Below are 21,628 nucleotides of genomic sequence, written 5' to 3' on the forward strand. Positions count from 1 at the left end.
TCTCCTTGTTTGTAGCTTTGGTGTGGCCGGCCATGTAAATTGAGAAAAGGAAAATTGTTTTAATTAAATAAATTTTTCCTTTTCATGGAAAAAGAATTAAGGAAGTTTTTAATTAAATTTCCTTATTTGCCAAGACCAAGGATTATAAAAGATGGGGTAGAGAAGGCTTCATGGTGAACAACCTCTATTATTTCTCTCCCTCTTTTCCTTGGTGTTGTGGCCGGCCAACCTCTCTTCCTCTCTTCCTCTTGGTGGTGGCCGAACCTTCTCTATTGGCTTGGAGCTCTTGTGGTGGCCGGATACTACATGGAGAAGAAGAAGAAGAAGGAGAGAAAGCTTGTATCCCTTGGAGCTTGGTTGGTGTTTTGTTCTTCGTCCTTGGTGAAGCTTCTTTGTGTTGGCCGAACCTAGCTAGGAGGAGAAGAAGGTGCTTGGTGGTTTCTCATCTCGGAAGATCATTGCCCACACAACGTCCGAGGTTAGAAGAGGAATACGGTAGAAGATCAAGAGGTCTTTCTAAAAGGTATAACTAGTAATTTTTCTTTCCGCATCATGCTAGTTATTTATGGAAATAATACCAAATACAAGAGGCTTACGATTCTAGAATTTCGAATATGTTTTTCGATGTTGTGTTTTTTTTTTCTTTTCCTTGTGATTTGATTTTTCTTTTCGGTTAACCTAAAGTTATTTTAGGAAATTAAATATTAGATTTCTATAAAAGGTTTTGTCTAGTCGGTGGTGGTTGCTCCCATATCCAAGAAGGCCGTGTGCCTCGCCACGTCAGTACTGGGAACCGATTATGGAAATTAATATTTAATGGAATTAATAACTTAAGGTGATTTGGGTCGAACGTGTTAAGTTCCGCAGGAGATCCAAGTCAAAACCTAAAAGAACAAATAGATTAAGTTTTGGATCAAACGTGTTAAGTTCCGCAGGCGATCCAAAATTTAATTTAAAAGAACACATGGTAGCTAGGAAAAGGTTCAGACCTTTGTACAAAATTTTTGTACAGTGGAACCTCTAGGTTTTCCGAGTAGCAACCAACACAAAGTATGTAAATGTGCATAAAAACATGCATAAAAGAGTATATAATCTACGCACATCATACCCCCAGACTTAAACCTTTGCTTGTCCTCACGCAAAATGCTGCAGTCTAAATTCATATGTTCTACAACACATTCATAAAACCTAGTGCACTTTCCTAATTCTATCAAAAAGTTTCATTAACAAGCATGATCATGGAAACAAGTAAAGTATGGTTCAAGCATAAGAATCTTGTGCACAGTGTAAAAGTAACTCAACACCCTTCAAGTTTCAATCCATGTCCTAGTCAAGTCGTCATCAAATTTGAATTCCTAATGCTTCCAGTAAAAGACAAGTAACCAGTGATAGGCACATACTCACCATTCACTTGGTTCATATTTCTCAACTAACCCAAGATCTCAAAGGTGTGCTCAATCTCAAGGGAAGCTAAGCAGTCATTTCCCCAGTAACCTAACTCGGTCTCAAAGGGGTGATTGCTAGATTCCACTCATGACAACTGTTTTTTATATCCCTTTCTTTCTTTTTTTTTTTTATAAGTGTTTGCATTGTGCAAAACTTATTCACAAATGTACTTTTAGCACTCATGTTGGGATATTTTGATTTTTCCAAATGAGCTTTAATGATTTGAGCCTCATCCAGCAACCAAAATGAAAGTTGGGAAATCACCATGGAAACCAAGTACTAAGCAAACAAGATGAATCATGACTATTTCAATGACATCAACTATTCAAGCATCAAGCACAAGTGTAGTGAAGATAAAATCCTTATGGTTGAACCAAAACTAAAACTCATCACCATAAGATTCTTAGCTTATTAATGCTTCCCAAGATAAAAAAAAAACTACACAAAATTTACTACTAGCATCATTCGAACATCATGAATCAAGACAATAATCGTGCTAACATTTCACTTGAATCCAAGAAAGCATATAAGTGAAGATTTGATGTTCTCAAGATGTATGCCGCAAAGAATCAAAACAAAATGCAAGACATAAGCAAAAACAAAAACAAACAAAGCAAATCAAATGCATCATCCCCCCAGACTTAAACTTTTCATTGTCCCAATGAAAACTAAAAACAATGTGGAGGAGATTTTAAGAGAAGTTACCAAGTGATGAGCTCCAAATGGTTGACATTCATGTTTTTAAAGATACTCCTCCATCCAATACTCACATTCCTCCACAACTTTGAATTCTACAACAATAAGATAGACAAGAAAAATTAAGTAGAGGATACATGTTTATTATAAAGAGAGAACTAAAGACATAAAAGAAAATAAGGAAAATGAACTTGGGTTGCCTCCCAAGAAGCGCTTGTTTAAGGTCATTAGCTCGACCACCTCATTAGATTAATCTAAATCTTGCTCTTGGAGGGGTAAGATATTTTAGAACCCTCCTACCAAGGGCTCTTATTATGGAGAGAGCTTTCATCAAAGGAGCTACAAAGTAAAGTATAACTCTCTCCATCTTCGTCTTCTTGGAAATTTTTTCTGGTGGTCGAAGACGGTTCAGATTGAGCTTCCAATTATTGGCCTATGTGAAATCTGCACATCCAAAAGAAAAACAAATCTCCCACAAGCATGTTATATAGTATAGAGCTAGAACCATATCAAGATAAGATGAATAAGTAATAAAAACTGAATCACATCCAACAAAGTCAATTATAGGTACCTCCATAAAGTTTTCCAAAAGATCACAAGAAATACTAACCTTACTTTGCTGAGAAATACCTGAAATTTCTAAACATGTAGATGTGACTTCCTCTGAATCAAATGATGGTTCTGGCTCTAGCTTAGGTGTTGATGATATCAATGATGGTGATTCTTGAGACTCTGCTAGCTCTGCATAAGTCCCTACACATTGTTCCACAACATGATCAATTCTTAAAACCTCTAAGGGTTGTGTTGACAAAGGTGGTGATCCTTGAGATGCTGCTTCCACAACACAGCTCCCTACACATTCTTCCATATCATCATCATCAACACATACATCAAAAAATAAACTAACATCTATGTCCTCAATAGGAGAATCAATAACAAGAGGATCAATAACTTCACTTGCAGTTTTAAGTTGATCTACCACATCACGTTCATCATCTGAAAATTCAATATCACTATAACACCCTATAAAATTTTTAGGTAGATCTGAAAACTTATTTACCATTGCATTATCAATAAAATCCTCATCTGAAAAATCCTCATCTTCATATACATTCAAAAATATGCACTCAACCATATTAGTGTCACAGGATTTGTCGAAGTCTTTATTTTCATTGACCCCCACTAACCTTTGTGGAAAAGGAACCCTTAGTGAAGGTCCTGGGAAAGACTGAACTTCCTTTTTCCCAAATTTCCTTTGAGCTTTTGGAGGAGGTCCAACTTGCTTATCTAGTGTTGGTGTGATTAATCGTTGAGGGAAAGGTACTTGTGGCCTTTGGGAACTTCCTAGAGAAATGGAACTGAGTTCTTGTGAACTTCTATTATTCTTCTCCTCAATTCTAAACATGTCATTCTTCAGAAGTCCTTCATGATTTTTGCCACTTCTCAACCCAACATCATCACACTTTTCATTAGATCTTGACTGTGTAGGAGGGGGATCTTCTTTAAACCATTTTGAAACAATACTATCAAGGTTTGCCCCCAAATGTTTGAACTCCTCACTCTGTGACTTGTGAATTTCAACATTTTTAGGTGGTTGAATTTCATTTTGTTTGACAGGCCCTCTTACATTTATGGCTTGCGCTTCTTGAATATCTGAGGAAAATTCCATCCAACTTTTGTTCGACCATTCATGGAGGTTCAATGTCACTTGATCAATTAACGAATAAGCTTCATCTACACTTTTGTCCATAAAAGAACCTCCAGCTGATGAATCCAATAAAGTCTTGTCTGAGAAAGAAATTCCCCCATAGAATATGTGCAAAATCAACCATTTTTCAAAACCATGATGAGGGCACTGTCTTTGTAGACTCTTGAATCTATCCCATGCTTCAAATAATGATTCTCTATATGCCTGAGCAAAATTTATTATGCAATTCCTCATATACACCGTTCTACTTGGAGGAAAAAAATGATTCAGAAATTGCTTCTCCAATTGTTCCCAACTTGTGATGCTTTGAGGACAGAGAGAATATAGCCAAGTCCTTGCTTTATCCTTGATACTGAAAGGAAATGCAATTAATCGAACTGCATCTGCTGATACTCCTTCACATTTCACCAAATCACAAATCTCTAAAAATGTTTCAAGATACAGATAAGGACTTTCTGATACTTCTCCTCCAAATTTGTGACCTTGTATCATGAAAATTATCTCTGGGTCTAGTTGGAAACTTTCTGCTTCAATTTGAGGTTGCACAATGGGAGATAAAAATCTTGCAGAAAAGGGTGTAGAAAAATTTCTTATGGGCCTGCTTAACATGTTAGTGCTCATGGATATTCAAGAATAAAAAGAAAATTATCAAGAATCAAAATCAAGAAATAAAATGCAATATGAAAAGCAAGAAAGCAAATGCAGAATTTAAATTGCAAGAAAGAAAGTGCATAATGAAAACAAGAGAGAAAAGATAAAAGGAAAAAGAAAAATGTCTAGAATCATTCATATGCTAAAAATTGCAAGATATGTTTACAAAAGAAAAGAAGAAAGAAACAAGATCAAAAGAGAAAACAAAGAAAAGTTAGATTAGAGTACTAGAAATCAAGAATGCCAAGTCAGAATTAGAATTAGAATTGCAACAAAAAGAATTGTCAAGAATGTTATTCAAGAAAGGAAAAACTTACGAAAACAGAATTCTAACAATTAGTTATAACTATGCAAATCAAAAGAAAAAAAGAAAAAGTTATGTTTAGTCTAACTCAATTGATAATTCCTAATGTTATAGCGCAGTCCCCGGCAACGGCGCCAAAAACTTGTTACGCTCCGCAAGTGTACGGAAATGTCGCAAGTAATATAAAAGATTATCGTATCCACAGGGACTGGAATAAGCACTAGAAATGTCTCAATGTGAATTAGCTAAACAACTATCCAATTGTTTCAAATACAAAGTGAAGGTAAACAAATCTAATATGAAAGATCAATAAACAAGAGTTTAGTGTTATGGGTTATGATAAAGGGAGATTCTAGGAATTTCGGTTTCTTTGTAGGATTTCTCAAATGTAAATGGTTCACCAATTCTTATCCCTCAATTGTCAAACATGTAGAAAGTTGTCGGTTCTCTCTTGTAATAGACAACCGGCTAAGGACTAAGAAATGTATCTAAATAGGATTAATTAGACATGAACCTATGTTGTCCTTACACAGAAGTGCAACTATTACTATGCCTTCCTCGGATATCAACATAGAAGCCCACGACTTATTAATCTATCAAGATACAAGAAACTAATCACAAAATCCATCCTACTCTCTTGAATATTCCTATTTCCTCTTCAAGATTGTCTCTCAAACGTCCTTACACGGGCTTGCACCTGTCACGTGGATCCCTCGGATGATCGAGTGAGAGTTTATATTTACAAAGTCCATAAGAAATCCAAACAATTAATCAAGAATGAGAATTAAGCACGAATCACCATTAATCATTCAAGATCTAATTGATACAAGCAAGATAATGTCATTAAAACAAGAAAATGGCAAATCGATAAGAGATTACATCAATCCATCATACAAATACTCCCTTCATCCTAGAATACAAGATCTACTCCATGAATCGAGGAAGAAAACCCGAAGAAATAAAGAATATAAGTATTTCTTAAATCCCCAATCCAAGAAACCAAGAAAATGGGGAAAGAGAAAACTTATCTACGAAGAAGCCTCGTCTTCGGATCCAATCCTCGCTCCAGAGTCAAAATCGTCAAGAACTCCCCTTGAATCGCCCAAAAATCCTCCCAAGATTGGGAGGAAACCACCAAATCTTGCCTTCTCCCAAAGGGGGAGAGATCCCGTTTTCAATTCATGAAGGAAGGTTTAAATAGAGGAGGAAATCGGGCGCCACACGTCCCCACGACACGGCCGTGTGAGATTCACACGACCATGTCCAGTTCCTTCTCTGCCAAAGCTGCACGGCCGTGTGGCCACCACCCTTCTGCTCTCTGGAAATACTACACGGCCGTGTGGTGCACACGGCCACAGCCTGCTTGGTTTCTGGAAACCTCACACGGCCGTGTAGATCCACACGCCCATGTAAGGCTTCTGCTCTGGTTGGCTTCAAATCTTGACACGGCCGTGTGAGATCCACACGGCCATGTAGTCTCCACTTCATGTAAGGAATCTGCTCTAATTTCTTCAAATCAAGACACGGCCGTGTGAGATTCACACGGCCATGTCCTCTTCCCTTCCTGTTAAGACTACACGGCCATGTGTGGTACACGGCCTGATGATCTCTCCCTTCAATTACTTCCAAGCTTGCCCGAGGACGCATAATCTTCATCAATTTCGACTCCTGTGTACAGAAAATGCACAAAAAGCAGATCTCCGAACCAAAAGAGTAAATATGCTAAAAGGAAAGCTGGAAGTATAAAAATACATAGATCAAGCATGCTCAAAGTATGTAAATGTGCGTAAAAACATGCATAAAAGAGTATATAATCTATGCACATCAGCAAAGGAAAGTCCAAGTGGTTCAATGAGGACCACACGTTGGTAAAGAAAAGTTCAAGTGGGTCAGGGAGAACTACACATTGGCAAAGGAAAGACCTAACTAAGGTTAGACAATAGAAAGTCTAAGTGCCTTAAAGAGGACCGCACGTTGGCAAAAGGAAAGCCCTAACTATGGTTAGGTAAGGGAAAAATCCAAGTAAGTCAAGGAGGACCGCACTTGGTGATCAAAAGTTTAATGAAAAGTTACCACAAGATGGAAAGTCCAAGTGGGTCAAAGGTTGACCAGACAGTTGGTGAAGAAGTCCCAATAGATCACGGTTGACCAGAGGTTGGGTAAGGGAACCCTAGACTCAGATTAAATGTGTTAGGGTTGGGTAATTAATTAGCCCAAAGCCAATCGATTAGGTAATCGATTGGGAGCTATTTGTGAGGAGAAAGGAAAGGCCTAAATCGATTGGGGCAATCGTCACGAGAGCATAGAGGGGTGTTGAATAGATTGGCCAATCGATTCAACCCACTCCAATCAATGGGTCAACCAATTGGAGTATAGTTTCCTGAAGCACAGTGTTGTGATAATTAATTGGGAAAGTCCCCAATCAATTGGGAGAAAATCATGAGCAAACAGTGAGCTTCTGAATCGATCATGTGATCAATTGAAGTTGTGTAATCGATTAGGTAATCTATTGGGAGAAGCACAAAAAACCGTTATGAGGTTTGAATGGATGAATCTAACATGCAATCAATTAGGAGTAAGACTAATGGATTGGGAATCCTAGATCGCAAGATAAAAGGTGTTTTCACATGGGATTCTATAACTCTTCTTCTCCACTCTTCACTGTCGATTCTTGAAAGATTCTGAGAGAATTGTTACCTCATTGTCAAGTCTACAATAGGCATTTCAAGCAACAAGAGATCAAGAAATCAAGGTTTCATTTTGTATTATGCATTTACATCTTGTTTTCATTATGTTCCTGTATGTGAGTTTGTACGAGGTTTCGCCACCTTCAAATTATTTTCAAGGTGTGTTCATAATGGAGTGTGTGCACTATGTAGATCATTGGATTAGTCACTTTAAGGAGGTGAATACCAAATAAATCCTAATGTTAGCAATTGCTTTGAGTTTTCTACTATAAAAAATCATCAACGAAATGATTGGAGCTAATCACCCCTCCCCCCTCCTCTAGCTCCCAAAGTGTCTTAACACTGTGTTTTCACTATCTTCTACTTTGATCAGTCTACCTTCTTTCTGTGATCTCTATGTCTTCTTACTGAGATCTTTCTGGTTCCTTTCTGGTTTGTTTCTGAGATCACTCTGCCTTCTTAATATGATCTCTTTGCTAATGTAGGAACATCTAGCAGCATGACCAATTTATATCCTCTGATACGACTATGTTCTCCTTCGAGATGTGACCAAAAAAATGAGCCTACTAACCTCCCTTTTGGGGTTTAAAGAAGGATGATCGAGACTACTTACAAGGAAGATGATTAGCTAATGGCCTCCTAACATAGTTGCAATCTATTCGGAGTCTAGGAGAGATGAAATTGGCTAGCCGGGTCACTAAAACTCTAGATTTTGTCTTTTAACTTTTTCTTTTATTTGTTTTAAATTTTTAGGATTAATTTTTTTCTAAAAGGTAGTTTAGATTTTATCTCTTTTTTTAGGATAAGTTTTCTTTTACTTTTTCTTTTTACTGTTACAATTTTTTCTTATTTCTTAGACCATTTAAATAAGGGTTAGGGCTCTTATAAAAATATGTTGAGTTTAGTTTTGATTTGAATATAAAAATTATTTTCATTTAAATCTAGATGTGGCTCCTCTTTATTTACGAATTATCTTCTTATGTCTTTCTTTGCCAACCTCTAATTCAAACATCGTACCCGGAGTTTCTTCCCCTGTGTCAGTTGGTATCAGAGTCTTAGATCTATGGATGATTATCGTGGTCATGGTCATGGTCATGAAAGACAAATTCCAACTGAGGAAGTCTCGTACCAGTATCAAAGCATACACTACGAGCTTATCAAAGATCTACAAAGACATGTCACGGAGTTATCACAACATCTAGCATTGCAAGATCTTGAAGATCTTGAGGTATGTGGTCGAGATCATGACAAACAGGTTCCGATTGAGGAAGACTCATATTGTGATCATAGTGCCCAAGGTCTTAAAGGTCATAAGTTATTTTATTTTAATTTGAATAAAATTTTCTTAAAAAATATATGAATGGCAAGATCAAAATTGTTGGTGATCCAATTTACGATGAAGATAAGACCAATCGAGTCAATTAGCGAGTCATTTTACAATGAGGAAAAAATTGATGAGGATGATGAACACCGAGAGGAGCTACAGATTAGGGCATCTCTTGGGCTTGATCCAACCCTCGACCAAGAGGACGAGGAGAAACCTCATCAGGAGTTTAGGGAGGAACCTCAACTGATTGAAGTTATATCAGTCCAGCAAACAACTACACCAGAAAATCAACAGTGGCTAATGCTGATTTTTCGAAGCGAAATATTGTAGACTATTTGTCGATATACTTTGATGTTGCTTATTCAACCACTTTACCATATGGCTGGACCAGATATGTGCAGTTCTCCCTTGCAGTTGTCAATCAAATTCATGGGAAGTACAAAATAAGAGAAGATACACAACATCAATTTAATGGACGAGAAAGTGGTTAGAGCTTTACTTAATTTATGTCTCTAAGTGAACTTTCTGATTCCAATAAAGGATATCTTGTTAATGATATGTGTGTAATTGAGGCTGAAATTGGTGTCCGTAAGGTTGAAGATTACTGGAGTTATGACTCAAAAAAAGAAACCGATTATGTTGGCCTTAAGAGTCAAGGAGCGACTTGCTACATGAACTCTCTTCTACCGACTCTGTATCATATTCCATACTGTAGAAAGTTGTGTATCATATACCAACAACAGAGACATCTGGAAGCATTCCCTTGTCTCTTAAAAGTCTTTTCTATAAACTTCATTATAGTGACAACACTTTTACTACAAAGGAATTGACAAAATCTTTTGGTTGGGACACATATGATTCTTTTATGCAATATGATGTCCAACAACTCAACGTGGTTTTATGTGAAAAACTAGAAGATAAGAAGAAGGGATTTGTGGTTGAGGGAGCAATCCAACATTTGTTTGAAGGACACCCCATGAACTATATTGAAGTCATTAATGTTGACTACAAATCCACCAGAAAAGCATCATTCTATGATCTACAGCTAGATGTAAAGGGTTGTCATAATGTTTGTTCCTCAATTGAAAAGTGTATTGAGGTAGAGCAACTCAAGGGAAAAAATAAATTTCAAGTAGAAAATCATGGGATACAGGATGCTCCGAAAGGTCTTCTATTCATTGATTTCCCACTAGTTTTGCAACTCCAACTTCATTTTGAATATAATGGCATGCTAGATACAATAGCAAAGATAAATGATCATGGTGGGGTGCATGGTGGACATTTTTATCTAGCAGAAGTGCAACATCGGCTAATTGATTTTCTCGAGTTGATATTAGAGGATCTTCCTTCTAGACTACCGCTTGATACTATTATAAACTCAAGGACATGTTCTTTTCAACCTGGAGCATATGATGCAAGAGCATCTAGCAACATGACCAATTTATATCTTTTCATAAGGCTATGTTTCCCTTCGAGCTATAACGAAAAGAAAATGAGACTATTAACCTCCTTTTTGGGTCTTGAAGAAGGACAATCGAAGCTACTTACAAGAAAGATAATTAACCTGTGGCCTTCTAACATGGTTACACTCTATTCGGTGTTTGAACGAGATGAAATTGGCTAATTGGGTCGCTAAAACTCTAGATTATATATTTTAACTTTTTTTTTTATTTTTAGGAATAATTTTCTTTTCTAAAAGTTAGTTTAGATTTTATATCTTTTTTAAGTTTTCTTTTACTTTTTCTTTTTCCTATTGTGACTTTTTCTTATTTCTTAGGTTATTTAAATAATGGTTAAGGATTTTGTGAAAATATGTTGAGTTTGATTTTGATTTGAATATAAAAATTATATTTGTTTAAAAACAGATGCGGCTCCTCTTTGTTTACAAATTATTTTCTTATATCTTTCTCTGTAAACTTTTAATTTGAACGTCACACCCGGAGTTTCTTCCCCTCTGTCATCTGCCTTATCACTTTGATCACTTTTCCTTCTGTTCGAGAAAACAATATATTGTTGGAGATTTTAGGACTTTGTCGAATTCAAATTACATGAAATTAAATTCAACTTAGTTGTCGAGATGACCTGAGCAGATAATCTCAGGTTACCAGCAGGGGCTGGTGTCTGCCTAGTACCAAATGCAACATCCACAGTGGTCGAGCAAGCCGAGCGAGTGTATGGCAAGAGTCAGGTCGGGCAAGTGAAATGAGCGATTGGTCGGGCGAGAGGCTCGCTGGGCAAGTTAGCCGAGCGAGTAGATGGCCGAGCAAGTTGGAGGCTAGACTAGCGCAGAGGTCGTCCGGGAGGGTGAAGCGACAGGGCGAGTAAGCCTTTGGCCGAGCTAATCGACTAGGTGAAGAGGCAGTGCACGTGGTCGGCCGGGCAAACTGACAGAGCTACCGAGCTAACTGAGTGAGCTACCGAGTGAGTGATCAGCCGGGCGCACTGCCGAGAGGGCGGCCGACCGAGTGAGTGGCTGAATGAACGATTGGCCGAGCGAGCTAGCGAATAACTAGCAGAGCAAGCTAGTGAATGACCGGCCGAGTGAGCTAGCAAGAGAGCACCCAACGGAGAGAGTGGTCGAGCGAATGACTAGTCGTGTGAGCTAGCGAATGACTGATTGAGTGAGCTAGCAAGAGAGTGGCCGATCGAGTGAGTGGCCGAGTGGCCGAGCAAGCACTAAGACCGGGAGAGTGATGTGAGCGGCTCGACGTGTGAACCGAGGCCTACGATATATAGTTTCCTTGAAATAAATTAGTCTCACATCTGGCTTTGTTTTGAGGCTTTCTTAGGTCGTCTGTTTTTCAAGATACATCCGTGAACCATCATTTCCACCAAGCACTGATGGTCACAGTGAACTGAGAGGTATTCGACTGCTATCATGGGCACTCTGCCTACTAAGAGATGTACGATAGAGAAAAAAGGGAAACATTGGTGGAGAGCTTATGTTGCTATTTTTTTATGTGTGTAACCTTTTGCTTGTGGCCGCAGTCTCCATATATAGGAGCTCAGACAAATGGCAGCGTTAATGATCATTTAATGATAATTATTCGCTAGCTGTGAAATGCCAACATTTCACTCTGTTGTATTAATCTTAAATTTAATGCATCTGTTACACCCTTAAATAAGTAGCAAAATGTTTATGTGGTAAAATGTTGGTTGTTCCACTTGGAAAAATTATACCCTGACCTGTCTGATATTCGACACGCACAGGTCGTGCTCGCACATGAGTCAACTTGGTTCAGTGTAATCCGGGCCATGGATTTGCACCCCCCCCTCCCCCCGGCAGACCCATGCGTGAGAGAGAGACTCTCCCCTTGCATTTGTTAACATTATCGAAGCATGTGAATCAATATAAATCAACTAATTTACCTTGAAGCTCCCAATGTTGAACTAAAGTCTCATTCATAATGGATCTCCATGCCTCTTCCACCTCTTCTCCATTTATATATATCCAACAATCCCCCACATGATTGATGGGATGATAAATCATTTGATGAGTTGAGTCTAGTGAAGGATAGGTAGGTTTTATCATATGAACTTCTCTGAAGATTTGTTTTCTTAGGTGACCGCATCCGATGGTACTGCCATCTGTGTAATAATTGACATATCTCACCTGAGACTCTCCCTGATACAACTCAGTTCTCATTAGTGTGTTCGTTCTTGGCCATAAACACGCTTGGTTCTGTGAGAAACTCTAAGAATTATGCCTCTAATTCTCTTCGAAGCGGACCCACTTCTTTCTCTCATAGGTGATTTCTTAAGAGTATTCCACTTTACTATTCTTGAATCATTAAAAGCTGTGTGCTTAACCTCCATCATTCACTGATTCATTGGATCATTCCTCCATAATGAGCAACTTTGCCGGTACAATTAGGTTGCCCATTTAAACCTAGTTCTTGGGATCTCCAGTCTACATAGGTTGGGTTTCCTTTGCACCAACCTTTCTCATCAGCATCAAACCTATCCCTCATGATGAGTTTGGAACTAACTGTCTGTTCAACCCTTTAGTTAACAGATCTAATAGATTATCGTTTGACTTCACATAGTCAATAGCGATAACTCCCGTTGAGAGTAGTTGTCTAATGGTATTATATCTACGATGTATATGTCTAGACTTACCATTATACATATGACTCTATGCCTGACCAATTATTAATTGACAATCGTAATGTATAGAAATTGTCAGCAGAGGCTTCTGCCATCTTGGAATATCTTCTAAGAATTGTCATAATTATTCAGCCTCTTCACCACATTTGTCAAGAGCTACAAACTTAGATTCCATCGTGGATCTAGTTATTATAATTTGCTTAGAAGATTTCCATAAAATGACTACACCCCCGAGAGTGAATACATATCCACTCGTAGACTTAAAGTCTTTTATGTCAAATATCCAACTATCATTGTTGTATCCTTTGATCACAATAGGATATCTAATATAATGCAGACAATATTCATGAGTATACCTCAAGTATCTCAGTACTCTTGTTATCCCTTTCCAGTGCTCAACACCAGGATACTCGTGTACTACTCAGTTTATTTACTACTCGTGATGAGTTTGGAACTAACTCTCTGTTCAACCCGTTAGTTAACAGGTCTACTAGATTATCCTTTGACTTCACATAATCAATAGCGATAACTCCCGTTGAGAGTAGTTGTCTAATGGTATTATATCTACGACGTATATGTCTAGACTTACCATTATACATATGGCTCTATGCCTGACCAATTACTAATTGACAATCGCAATGTATACAAATTGTCAGCACAGGCTTCTGCTATCTTGGAATATCTTCTAAGAATTGTCATAGTCATTCAGCCTCATCACCACATTTGTCAAGAGCTACAAACTTAGATTTCATCGTAGATCTAGTTATTATAATTTGCTTAGCAGATTTCCATAAAATGACTACACCCCCGAGAGTGAATACATATCCACTCGTAGACTTAAAGTCTTTTATGTCAGATATCCAACTATCATTGTTGTATCCTTTGATCACAATAGGATATCTCATATAATGTAGACAATATTCACGAGTATACCTCAAGTATCTCAGTAATCTTGTTATCCCTTTCCAGTTCTCAACACCAGGATACTCGTGTACTACTCAGTTTATTTACTACGTAGGCCAAGTATGGTTGTGTACAACTCATCAAGTACATCAGACTTCCAATCACTTGAGAGTACTCTATCTGAGATATACTTTTATCTCGATTTTTGAATATACGTTGACTTGTATCTATCAGTGTTTGTGCCAACGCAGTATCACCCATGGTGAATTTTCAAGAATTGTGTCCACGTAATGGAACTAACTAAGAACAAGTCCTTCTGTTGTTCTAAGAATTTTGATTCCTAGAATCACATTAGCTAGCCTCATGTATCTCATATCAAATCTTGAGTTTAACATATTTTTAGTGGATTTGATTATCTTATCATTACTCCCAATGATAAGTATATTATCTACATATAGGCACAAGATGATGTAGTCATTCTTTGTAAGTTTCATGTAGACACATTTATCACATTCATTAATCTTGAATCCACATTTGGTCATGTCATTATCAAATTTCTCATGCCATTGCTTTGGTTCTTTTTTTAAGTCAGATAATAACTTCACCAATCTACAAACCTTGTTTTTTTTATCTTGACACAAAAAACCCCTCAGGTTGCTCTCTGTAGATTTCCTCTTTTAAATCACCATTTAGAAATGCAATCTTTACATCCATCTGATGTATTTCGATATTCCATAGAGCGGCAATAGCCAATAATACACTAATAAAAGTTATTCTCGACACCGAAGAATACATTGTTAGGACTGTTGACCGGGTAGAAGGGGGGTTGAATAGCCCCTGCATAAAAATAGAATAAACCTTTCTCGAACTTAAACGAACACTTACATAAGCAAAATATGAAATGTACTGAAAGACATGCACCAAAGTTTTACTCAGTTATAACTGGGAAATTTGTTAATCCAAGGAAGTGGAATGCACTAATATCTCCTTCAGGCAGAGAAGCCTCTTACAGCAGTGAAAGCTCAGAAAAGAAGAAGCTAAATGAAAACTGAAAGTGTACAAGTGTTGTTACTCAAGATGCTTGTTCTATCTAGCTTCTTGGACCAAGGCTATATTTATAGCCTTGGTCGGGGCACCTGGAAGGGTTCCAGGCTCATGGAAGGGCATAAATTTTATCGCCTTCACAACGGATTATAGTAAAATGCGATCCAGATAAAAGTCCATTACGAGCGCCCATAAGGGTTCTGAGCGCCCGAACCAGGAAAGTCAACCACGTTGACTTTAAGCCTAACTCCATTCTGATGGTGCAAAGGCACAAAGGCAAGGGCAAGCCTAAAGGCAAGGGAAAGTCCTAAGCCAAGGGCAAAGGAAAGGCATTGAAACCCAAAGGAGGGGTTGCCAAGGATGCTACTTGCTTCCACTGTGGTCAGATCAGGCACTAGAAGAGGAACTACAAAGTGTACCTGGAAGATCTTAAGAAGAATAGAAGTGAGACTTCCACTTCAAGTATATATGTTATAGAAGTCAATCTAGCTATTTCTTCATCATGAGTATTAGATACTGGATGTGCTTCTTACATTTGTACTAATGTGCAGGCGCTGAGAAATAGCAGAGCATTGACGAACGGCGAGGTGGACCTACACGTAGGCAATGGAGCACGGGTTGCTGCTGTTGTTGTAGGGACTTATTCTCTATCTCTGCCCTCTGGGCTTGTTCTAGAATTATATGATTGTTGTTATGTGTCTGCTCTTACTAAGAACATTATATCAGTTTCTTGTTTGGACAAGAAAGGCTTTTCATTTATAATAAAGAACAAATATTGTTCAGTTTATTTAAATAATATGTTCTATTGTAGTGCATCTCTGATTAACGGACTCTATATTCTAGACTTAGAGAACCCCATCTATAATATAAATACCAAAAGGTTCAAATCAAATGAAATGAACCAAACCTATCTCTAGCACTGTCGCTTAGGTCATATAAATGACAAACGCTTATCCCAGCTCCATAAAGATGGTTTGCTGGACTCATTTGATTTTGAATCATATGAGACATGGGAGTCATGCCTACTAGGCAAGATGACCAAGACTCCCTTTAGTGGACACAACGAGAGAGCGACTGACTTGTTAGGACTTATACATAGTGATGTATGTGGACCTTTCAATGTCGCTGCTAGAGGTGGTTATAGGTACTTTATTACATTTACTGATGACTTTAGTAGATATGGTTATGTGTATCAAATGACACATAAGTCTGAATCCTTCGAAAAGTTCAAAGAATTCAAGAATGAAGTGCAAAACTAGCTTGGCAAGAGTATTAAGATACTTCGATCAGATCGAGGTGGTGAATATCTTAGCCATGAGTTTCGTGACTATCTAGCTGAGTGTGGGATTCTATCCCAACTCAGTCCTCCTGGAACACCACAGTGGAATGGTGTATCCGAAAGGAGGAATCGTACCCTATTAGATATGGTGCGATCTATGATGGGTCACACAGATCTTCCTATGTCTCTTGGGGCTATGCTTTAGACACAGCGGCCTTCATACTCAACCGAGTTCCATCCAAGGGTGTGATAAAGACACCATATTGGATATGGATTGGGAGAGATGCCCAGGTGTCTTTTATGAGGATCTGGGGTTGTGAGGCTCACGTTCGACGTCATGTCTCAGACAAACTGGGACCCAAATCCGATAAGTGCTATTTTATTGGATATCCCAAGGAAACTAAGGGATATTACTTCTACATTCCCAGTTAACACAAAGTAGTTGCGGCTAAGACTAGGGTATTTCAAGAAAGGGATCTTATTTCTAGAAAGACTAGTGGGAGTACGTTCGATCTTGAAGAAGTTCAAGATATTGACCATAGCACTGAAGCCTCGATGGATGTTGAACTAGAACCACAAAGTTTTGTGGATGATGTTGTCCCATAAGGAGTTGAGGAACAACAACCAATTCAAGTAGACCTACCTCTTTGCATGTCTGATAGTGTACGTCATCAGCCTGAAGATATTCATTTCTCTTGTCTGACCATGATGACACTGTGCTCATTAAGGATGAGCCTACCTCATATCAGGAAGTAGTGATGAAACCAGATTCTGAGTCATGGCTAGAAGCCATGTGATCCGAAATGGAATCCATTTACACCAACCAAGTATGGACTTTGGTTGATCCACTTGAAGGGGTTAAACCCATTGGGTGTAAGTGGGTCTTTAAGAGAAAGACTAACATGGATGGACTTATATATAAGGGTCGTCTGGTAGCTAAAGGTTTCAAGCAAATTCATGGTATTGACTATGATGAAACATTTTCTCCAGTAGCGATGTTTACATCCATTCGGATCATGCTTGCTATTGCAGCGTACCACGATTATGAGATCTGGCAGATGGATGTCAAAATCATGTTTTTGAATGGAAACCTGCTCGAGAATGTGTACATGACACAACCTGAGGGTTTTGTAGATCCATAGTATACTGGCAGAGTATGCAAGCTGCATAGGTCCATTTATGGACTAAAGCAAGCTTCTCGGTGCTGGAATCTTCGATTCGATGATACAATCAAATAATTTGGTTTCATCAAGAATAAAGATGAACCTTGTGTCTACAAGAAGGTTGTAGGGAGCACAGTTGTCTTCCTTGTATTGTATGTGGATGACATACTACTCATTGGGAATGACATCCCTTTGCTGCAGTTTGTAAAGACTTGGCAAGGGACTTGTTTCTCAATGAAGGACTTAGGTGAAGCATCTCACATTCTAGGCATAAAGATTTATAGAGATAGATCTAGGAGATTGCTTGGCCTAAGTTAGAGTACATATATTGACAAGGTATTACTACGGTTTGCCATGCAGAACTCCAAGAAGGGTTTTCTGTCGATGTCACATGGTGTGAGTCTTTCGAAGACTCAAGGTCCCTCTTCTAGAGAGGAGACAGACTACATGGATTAAATTCCTTATGCTTCAGCCATAGGATCTATCATGTACGCCATGCTATGTACTCGTCCTGATGTCTCGTTTGCTTTGAGCATGACGAGCAAATACCAGTCAGATCCAGGTGAAAGTGACTGGATAGCGGTCAAGAATATTCTTAAGTACTTGAGAAGGTCTAAAGAATATTTCTTGATATATGGAGGTGATGACGAGCTAGCTGTAAAGGGTTACAGTGATGCTAGTTTTCAAACTGACCAGGATGATTATCGATCGCAGTCTGGGTTCGTGTTTTTCATAAATGGTGGTGCTGTGAGCTGGAAGAATATGAAGCAGGACACAACCGCTGATTATACAACATAGGCCAAGTATATTGCTGCATCAGAAGCAGCAAAGGAGGCAGTTTGGATTGGCAAGTTCATTACTGAGCTTGGGGTGGTCCTAGCATAGCCGATCCGATAGAGCTCTATTGAGACAAAAATGGAGCAATTGCACAGGTTAAGGAACCTCGCTCAGACCAGCGGACCAAACACATACTACGGCGCTTCCATCTCATTCGAGAGATCATCGATAGAGGAGATGTGATGATTTGTAGAGGACCCACAGAGGCTAACATCGCTGATTCCTTGACCAAGGCTTTGGCACAGATAAAGCATGATGGTCACACTAGGTCATTGGGCTTTAGAGCCTACACTGATTGGCACTAGTGCTAGTGGGAAATTGCTAGATGGAGCTCTAGAACCAATTATATGATGATTATTGTATGGACTCATTGTAACATATTCCTATATATATAAAGGCTTTTGTTTTGGTTATTTTACTTACTTGTATTGGTGTCAAATAACTAAGTATAATAGCGTCCTTGAGTTGAAGGTTCTTACCTATATCAATCGATTGGTTGAATCGATAGTGAGATTATATAGGGAACACTACTCTTAATCATTCCTAGTCAAGTATTAACATTCAGGGACAATGTTAATGTGATGAGACTAGCACGTAGGTCAACTCGATGACTTGATCTCACAAATCATGGATATTGAGATATCTAGTTGACACATGGGTATGCATTGGAGAATGTATACTGAATGACCCGCCATGAGAAAGTATCATGGATCATTATATTAGTGTCATATACTTTCTCATGTGGCTATTTGTATGACTACTAGTCCTTGGACCTGAAGTCACCATGGTTCCCTATATAAGAAGTTGTATACTTTGGCTTCATCAAACGTCACCCGTAACTGGGTGGACTATAAAGGCGATTACTGGGTATGTAACAAATTATGCGGAGGGATGTGAGTGATGTAGATGGGATCTATCCCTCCTATATGATGGGAGTGACATCATTATTCTTGATAGAGTGAGACCACTAAGTGCATGGCCATACCCAAATGAGTCAATATGAGATATTGAGCTCATTTGATTAGAGTGAGTCTACTTAAAGTTCAAGATTTAGATTGATTAGAGGATGACATGGTCTATGCCTCACATTGATCAATCTAGATGTCAAGGATAGAAGGACATTGTCATATTTTGTGAAGAGTCACGATTAATAGTCACAATGGTGATGTTGGATCTCAATATTCTTGTAACTTGGGAAGTAATGATGTGTTGCTAGATACTGCTCATTACTTATGCTTCTAAATGGGTTTAGGAGCATTGCCAACGTTACAATAACCTATAGGGTCACACACAAAGGGCAATTAGATGGAGATTAAGTTCATATGATAAACCAAGAGGATTAGGTTCATATGATGAATCAAATTGGATTAAGATTAATCCAAATTAGATTAATTGAGTAAGACTTGATTGAGTTAGACTTAAGTTAGACTCAAGTGATGCTAGACTTGAGTTAGACTCAAGTGAGGCTAGACTTGAGTTAGACTCAAGTGAGGCTTAATGATGATATTCATTGAATTTTGAATTCAATGATAAATGGAATTCAATTTGAATTTTAGATTCAAATTTTGAATGAGTTTCAAACTGGCCATTTAATGAAGAATGAATATTCATTAAATATTCATTAAGGCTCATTAATGAGGCTCATTAATGGTGTTAATGAGTATTAAGTATTTTCATTAGATGAAAATATTTAAGCCATTTTTTACTCTTATTTTGATAATCGATCATTATTATTCCTCCTTGCTTCTTCTTCTCTCCCTCTCCTCCTCTTTGGCCGAAACACTCAAAGAGTTCTAGCACACTCTAAGGTTTCCTCTCCACCTAATTGCTCGTGTGGATACACATAGACGGGTATTCACTTGACACCCTTGATATCCGGCATCTTCTTGGACGAGCGGGATAAGCGAAGGGCTTCGCATCAAATGTATAAACTCCTAAACATGTAAATCTAAAGTAGATCTAGGATTAGAAAACATGTACATGAAAAATTTAATATTTGCACGGATCCGGTGGCATGGGATTTAGGGGTTTTTGCAACGCAAAAAGTAGTTTTTGCGGCCGGAAAGACCCTACAACAAGGTCACTTGGAAGGTATCTAGGGAAGTTATCCCTAGTGAGTACCTAGAGCATCCAAGCAGCACCAATAGGTTTTGGATTGCTAGGAGCATTTTCTCTGCCCCTTAGATGGGTTAGAGAGTGTCAACTCAAATTGGAAGGGTGGTTAACCCAACATTGATGAAGTTGACACTCGAAGAGCATTTTCAAGGTTTTTATTAAACTTTAAAAATGAAGTGGATTTTTGTTTACTCTTTGGAAGTGTAAAATGTGGCAAAACTTGAGGATTTGGAATTCAATTTAATTTGGCACAATTGGGAGAAGCGTAAGAAATACCAAGTTGGGTTTTGGTATTTTCTTAGAAAGTTAAGGGCAAGTTAGGCCTTAATTTTAAAATTATTACTCCTTGAAAGAGTAAAGTGTGACAAACATTGAGGAATATACTTAATTTTAATTGGCATAATTTAATCATGGTTAAAGAAATGCCAATTTGGATTTTGGCATTTTCATAAGTAGATAAGGGGTAATCTAGGTTAATTTTAGGTTTAGCTAAGGATTTAAGGACACTTAGATAGATAATCTAGGTACTTTATTTAAGCTAAACTACCATGCTTTGTTTTCCCATCACATGCCATGACATCATTTTCGCATTCATACTTTATTATGAAAAACACAAAAATATCATGTCATGTCATACATACATCATGTAGTTCTAGCAAATTTTCTTTTGAAAATTATGTATTTTGATGTATGCCATAACACTTTATGCATTATTTTTAAATTCCTTGCAATTAAGGACAAATAAAATTTACTAACAAGAAACATCCTTGGTGGATGTTCAAAATTCTTAAAATACTCAGATAGATATGCATGATCCCTAGTTTAGGACAAAAACCCAAATTTTACATCTCACAAGAACTATAAGGTGACTTCTATGTGTTTTAGTACATATTAGATACAAGTGAGATGTTAGGATGATGAATAAAACTCAAGATGTTGATTTAGTGCATCTGGTTGAGTTGTAGATTCATCAAAACACATAGTTTTGTGTTTTCCAATCATTGGAAAAGCTAATGTACAAGTCATGTGCATTGAGCCCAAAGAACATGGTTGGATATTGGTTTTGAAAATGATTTCAAATATACTTTGGAAAATCTTAGTGAAGACTATCTTTTGATAGTAATTATCATTGAAAGGTTAGACACGAACTTGAAGAAAACACTAAAGTTTTTGCAAGTTTTCAAGTTTGTGTCAATCATTGAAAATAGGAAGTATTTTCCTAGAAAACTATTGTTCCTTGAGAGTGTATGCCCTAAGTAATGTCTACATGAATTTTTAGAATTTTGTAGAATTTTTGGAGAGTTTCTGAAATTTGCTGAAATCAATTTTCAGAAATGTCAGGTATTCAATCGATCACCTGA

General features: G+C 37.9%; 1 non-coding gene and 1 pseudogene across 1 annotated transcript; both read left to right on the forward strand.

Moving 5' to 3' along the window:
- The first annotated feature begins 3,980 nt into the window (after window positions 1–3,980).
- LOC122044623 lies at window positions 3,981–4,086 on the forward strand. The gene has a single exon (XR_006129654.1). It is a non-coding gene; the product is annotated as a small nucleolar RNA R71 (small nucleolar RNA).
- Window positions 4,087–8,555: 4,469 nt separating this feature from the next.
- Window positions 8,556–10,443, forward strand: LOC122043687 (annotated as a pseudogene).
- Window positions 10,444–21,628: the final 11,185 nt, after the last annotated feature.

The sequence above is a fragment of the Zingiber officinale genome, chromosome 2A, assembly GCF_018446385.1.
Source record: "Zingiber officinale cultivar Zhangliang chromosome 2A, Zo_v1.1, whole genome shotgun sequence".
NCBI lineage: Eukaryota > Viridiplantae > Streptophyta > Magnoliopsida > Zingiberales > Zingiberaceae > Zingiber > Zingiber officinale.